The sequence below is a fragment of the Acipenser ruthenus genome, chromosome 19 (genome assembly GCF_902713425.1).
Source record: "Acipenser ruthenus chromosome 19, fAciRut3.2 maternal haplotype, whole genome shotgun sequence".
In the NCBI taxonomy this organism is placed as follows: Eukaryota; Metazoa; Chordata; class Actinopteri; order Acipenseriformes; family Acipenseridae; genus Acipenser; species Acipenser ruthenus.
In genome coordinates, this window is record NC_081207.1 from 7,450,154 (window position 1) to 7,456,199 (window position 6,046).

Consider the following 6,046-nt stretch of genomic DNA (forward strand, 5'->3'; position numbering starts at 1 on the left):
ATAGAAAAATCATTATTGTTTGTGTTATTTTGTTTTGGCCAATGTGCCCATTTCTTTTGTGTGTTTTGTTCAAACTGTTTATTTGTGTTTATTAAATAAAAAGCTGAGCGCCGTAGTGACTCAGTTTAGCCCCGTACTGTTTGTGTTTTGGGTTTCATTTCCTGGTCTGACGTCACCCCTGCAGCTATTTCTGCCACAGGGGGAGGTGGCCTTGGTGTGGCCGGTGTCTTGGAAAGACAAGGGGGAGGATGTGTAACAGGGCAGGGGCCCTGCAAGTATAAAAATGTTTGTTTTGCAGCAGGGACAGGGTAAAAAGCCTCCCTGCCAAGCTAATTGTTTTTGTTTAATTGTTTAATTGTTTAATTGTATTATTATTTGCTAATTGTTTTATTGTTTTGGCAGGTGGCTCGTTATTGTAAATTAGAGCCAACTGCCAATATTTAAGGAGAACAGTCAGTCTGCTCGAGGACTCTACTGTGTGAAGAGCTTGACTGTGTGTCGTTCGTATTGCAAAAAGGTACTGTGTGAACCTTCTTTTGTTGTGCTTCTGTGTGAAACTGAGTGTTTTGTTTTGCTGTCAGGTAAATGGCTCAGCCGTCCTGCGAGTCAGCCAGGGACCTGTTCATGTATAGTAAGTGCTCAGTAGAGCTTGGTGTATACTTTGTACAATTAAAAGTGTGCAAGTGCGCTGAAAATCAAGTTCTGTTTCTGGGTCATGTTTTTATCTAACAACATAAACTGGTAACTGTAAATGAATGAGCTCCAGTACCTTAGACAACACTGAGTCATTCATCTGGCATTGAATGCAAATACATTTCACCTCTGGGAACACTGCTGGAATCCAGCCCTGTCTTACTCTGGTAATATATGTTATTTCAACTGGCAGCTATTTAAAGCATGAGTGAAATGAATTGTAGTACTCACACCCAACATGTCTATAGACAGAAATATGTGTTAGAAATATAACAAGTCTTATATAAAAAGGTGGTGTGAGTAAAGCAAAACACAGCTACTGATTTTAGACCCTTGGGGTACTGGTTACAAAAGTCTTGGTTTGGTCTGAATTGTTAGTTTTTACAGAAGTCATTATTGCAGGTACAGCTAGTGTTTACATGTGTTGCAATAGTGTGGGCATGTACAGTGCAGGGTGGTTTTAACATTGAGATAATGATGTGGATAACAATTTCACTGCATTTGTATGCCACAAATATTTGTTTTCAATGAGATGCATGAAATAGTGTTCAAAATTTACTGACAGGCTGCATCTGGTCATCCAGATTTTCAGTTTCCTCGTAATACTTCAGTCACTCTCAAATGTATTTTAAGAAGAAACCATTTGAACAGCCACTCATTTCCTTGTGTACCTTACACTGTTCACTTTCTTTCAATGTTTGGATGCATTTACCATAGTTTGCCATGATTTTTAATATGCTTTACCATACATCTCCAGGTTTTACAATGCTTACCTATGCTTTACCATGCTTTCACTGTGTGTTATTACACTTTTACAATAGGAAACTGTTATAATAGGTTATATGGTTTTGATCACCAAAAGGGAGTCTACAGACACTTTTTAAGATTATTAAGGGCGGACAGCCAAAGTGAAGGACATTAAACCAAATTTCCAATGTTATTCCTGATACTTATTCATAAGAGTTTCCAGACAGACTTATTCATAGAGTTTCCCCCTCCTTCTTTTCCAGTTGAAGATGTTTATTTGTGGAAGGCAGTTTGAGATTAAAAGTGTGTGAGTCCTCGTGCACACCCCCTGCAGCTGTTGAAAGCCACCCAGCAACGAAACCCAAGCGCATGGCCGTGATCTTCTGAGGTGGCGAGTGCTGTAAGTCAAATAATTTCTCTTTCTCGACCTCCCCGAGTGAAAAGATTGACTGCTGTTAAACGGCAGCTCATGCAGCCACTGTAGCCAGCCAGCTGCATCCTGCTGAAGGATTATTTATTTACTTGCATTTTTTATACAGGAAAAGATCAGTGAGATTAAAAGTCTCTTTTGCAGGGTGCAAATTTGAGGTTTTCAAACAAGGCTATTTTTTATCACCCTAAAACCTTACACTAACAAAATAATTCCAGAAATCTTACATGTCCTGCACTTCCATTGACTACTTAGGTCTCAAATGTGCAGTTTTGAAAGCTGTATTTCACATCCAGTAAAGGCGCTCCGTGAGGAGTGCAGGATGTGCCCTATAGTCTGGATGTCGCGAGTTCGAGTCCAGGCTATTCCTTTGCCGACCGAGGACGGGAGCTTCCAGGGGGCGGTGCACAATTGGCCGAGCGCCACCCGGGGAGGAGGGCTTAGGTCGGCCAGGGTGTCCTAGGCTCACCGCGCACCAGCGACCCCTGTAGTCTTGCCTGTAAGCTGCCTGAGAGCTGTGTTGTCCTCTGCCGCTGTAGCTCTTGGGTGGCTGTATGGTGAGTCCGCAGTGTGAAAAAAAGCAGTCGGCTGACGGCACACGCTTCGGAGGATAGCGTGTGTTTGTCTTCGCCCTCCCGAGTCAGCGCAGAGGTGGTAGCGGTGAGCTGAGCCTAAAAATAATTGGCCATTCCAAATTGGGAGAAAATAATAAAAAAATAATTGGCAACGACTACATTTTTTATAAAAAAATGTTCTTGTTTGCAAGCCCTGCTTTCAGGTAGTCTTGCATTTCCTTTAATAAGGCATGAAGGGTTCAACATTTTATTGTTGGCTCTTTGGGACTAGATAATGTCCATACAGTATGTCCATGAATAGTAAATAGAAAAAGGTAAAAAAAGTTAACATGTGCAGCATATTTAAGCAAGTCCACTGTCAGTTGACAGTGCAGCCCCCATATGGGTTATATCAGTCTCTTTGCGCTCAAGTGGACAAGTCTGCTTGTGAGTTATTTTGGCCATCAACAGTGCCTATAGAAAGTCTACACCCCCTTTCAAAATGTTCACCTTTTGTTGCCTTATAGCCTGGAATTAAAATGCATTAAAATAGTTTTTTTTTCATTGATCTACACATCCTACCCCACAACTTCTAAGTGAAAAAAATATTCTAGAAATTTGTAGAAAATTAATTAAAAATAAAAACTGAAATAGCTTGGTTGGATAAGTGTCCACCCCTCTTGTAATAGCAATCCTAAATTAGCTCAGGTGTAGCCAATCGCCTTCAAAATCACACACCACGTTAAGTGGTCTCCACCTGTGTTAAATTGTAATGATTCACATGATTTCAGGATAAATTCAGCAGTTCCTGTAGGTTCCCTCTGCTGGGTAGTGCATTTCAAAGCAAAGACTCAACCATGAGCACCAAGGAGCTTTCAAAAGAACTCCGGGACAAAGTTGTTGAAAGGCACAGATCAGGGGATGGGTATAAAAAATATCAAAGGCCTTGAATATCCCTTGGAGCACAGTCAAGAAGATTATTAAGAAGTGGAATTTGTATGGCATCACCAAGACCCTGCCTAGATCAGGCCGTCCCTCCAAACTGGATGACCGAGCAAGAAGGAGACTGATCAGAGAGGCTACCAAGAGGCCAATGGCAACTTTGCAAGAGCTACAGGCTTTTATGGCCAAAACTGGTCAAAGTGTGCATGTAACAACAATATCCCAAGCACTCCACAAATCTGGCCTGTATGGTAGGGTGGCAAGAAGGAAGCCATTACTCAAGAAAGCCCAACTTGAAGTATGCAAAAAAAGCATCATGTTATGGGGATGTTTCTCATTGGCAGGGACTGGGGCACTTGTCAGGATAAAAGGGAAAATGAATGGAGCAAAGTACAGAAAAGTCCTTGAGGAAAACCTGTTGCCCTCTGCAAGAAAGCTGAAACTGGGCCAGAAGTTCACCTTTCAGCATGACAACGACCCAAAGCACACAGCCAAAGCTACACTGGAGTGTAGGAACAAAAAGGTAAATGTCCTTGAGTGGCCCAGTCAGAGCCCCAACCTAAATACAATCGAGAATTTGTGGCATTACTTGAAGATTGCTGTCCATCAATGCTCCCCAAGGAACTTGACAGAGCTTGAACAGTTTTGTAAAGAAGAATATTGGTCAAATATTGCCAAATCTAGGTGTACAAAGTTGGTAGAGACCTATCCCAACAGACTCACAGCTGTAATTGCTGCCAAAGGTGCTTCCACCAAGTATTAACTCAGGGGGGTGGAGACTTATCCAATTGTGATCTTTCAGTTTTGTATTTTTAATATATAATCTTTTTCTCAATAAAAACTGTTTTCCCCTTAACAGTGTGGAATATGGTGTGTGGAAAAAATCCTCATTTAAATGCATGAAACTCTGAGGCACTGACACAACAAAATATGAAAAAAGTTCAAGGGGGTGTAGACTTTCTATAGGCACCGTATTTGCCACTCTCACTTTACAGCCTGACTTCAGGGTCAGAGGGAGCTAAAAACAGAAAAGTGAAAAGCCTGCAGGCCATTGCAGGGATATTATGCTGTCTAGTGCTAGCGAACAAGGGCTGAGTGCCTTCCCCCGTCTCCCTTAAAATAAGAGCAGCTGTCTATTCCTAGATTAAGTATTTTTAGAAGACAAAAAAGGAACAAAATGTAGTACGCATGGGGGATCTTTATGAAAAGCAACGTGAAAGACCATATTACCAATTTATCATTGATTCTACAATAGTTCATATGAACACGCAGCCACTACTGTGAAGTGTTACCAACATACTGCAGTTCAAAAAGACTGAATGTATTCATATTATTAAAATGGCACAGTCAAGGCTCTCAGAATGGACAAGGCCTGAGAAATAAAATGCTTAACGATTAATATGCAATGCGTCACGGGTTCAACTTTAGCTATCTCACAATTAGGGCATTGCTGTTGTCCAGTCTCTGCTTTTAATGTCAGGCAGCAGTTTGTCAGATTTAATGTCTCATGACAAAGTATCTGTTTCTCGTGAAATAAACGTGGACATGGTGCCTTTTTGTGTTTACATGTAAAACCTCTCATTTCCCTTTGGAACGCCTACTTTTCCCCGAGCGCTATGCAAATGAAGGAGAGGGTCAGATTTAAATTAGCCATGCTGACGACCCACTTAGATTCTCATGCTGTTAACCGTGAAAGTCCCAAAAATACTGTTTACATGAGCAGAGAACAGTTTCACAAGAGAGAATCCACATGTCATCGTGTGTGATGTAAATGGTTATTAAAGATCTGATTTGTTGATATAGTGCCTGCTTTTTAATACTGTACTTTGTTTTAGTGTTGTCACCCACTCTGCTTTTCACACATCATCTGGGGGGGGTAAATCTTTATTAATAATAAACTGGGCCAAATCCAAGTGGTGGTTGAACAGGCGTTTGGGCTATTGCAAGGGAGGGGGCGGATACTACTGAAGCATACTGAAGTGAACCACAAGCTTGTTCCCCAAATTATTACAGCCTGCTGTATCCTGCAGAATCTGTGCCAGGACCGTAAGGAGGTGTTCAGGCAAGCAGAGGAACAGCTACCTCAGCCTCCAGCAAGAATTGCACAACAGCGATATGAAGAGGGTCCTGCTATTAGAGATGCACGGCTATCTTAATTTTTGTAACCTGTGTACTTTTATTTTGTATCACATTTTTGTTTCATTAGCTTATTTTGCATCTCTTTATACCAAATATAGCATCCTCATTTGCGCTGTACTTGTATGACTGCTTCTGCTAAATAAAGAATTGGAATATTGAGTAGTATTGTTGATTCCCAAGAAATAAGTTGCGAAAATTCCACACCACATTTTATTTTGGGAGTGGGTTAAACAATGTTCGTGTTGTGCATTGTATCAATCTGCCTCATCATATCCTCTTCCATTATGGATATTAACACCCTAGTCTCTTCATCGCTTCAACAGACGTAAGTGGAGGATGGACCAGGTTTTGCTCAGACATAAGTAACTAGGAGAAATTGCATTGGAGTATAGTTATACACATTTAAACATAGTACTGTACTTGGCAGTACTTTACAATAAAGACGTTTTGACAGTTGTTTGGAAAGCCATTTGCAAGTGTATTCTGAAGTACTGTGCAGTAGCTGTAACCACCTGAATTCACAAGCCCACGATGCAGTTTA

At 41.1% G+C, this 6,046-nt stretch overlaps 1 long non-coding RNA gene across 1 annotated transcript; it reads left to right on the forward strand.

Moving 5' to 3' along the window:
• The first annotated feature begins 262 nt into the window (after positions 1-262).
• Positions 263-5,628, forward strand: LOC131698723 (uncharacterized). Its single transcript, XR_009307727.1, has 3 exons — positions 263-517; positions 1,704-1,840; positions 5,380-5,628. It is a non-coding gene; the product is annotated as an uncharacterized LOC131698723 (long non-coding RNA).
• The last annotated feature ends 418 nt before the right edge of the window (positions 5,629-6,046 follow it).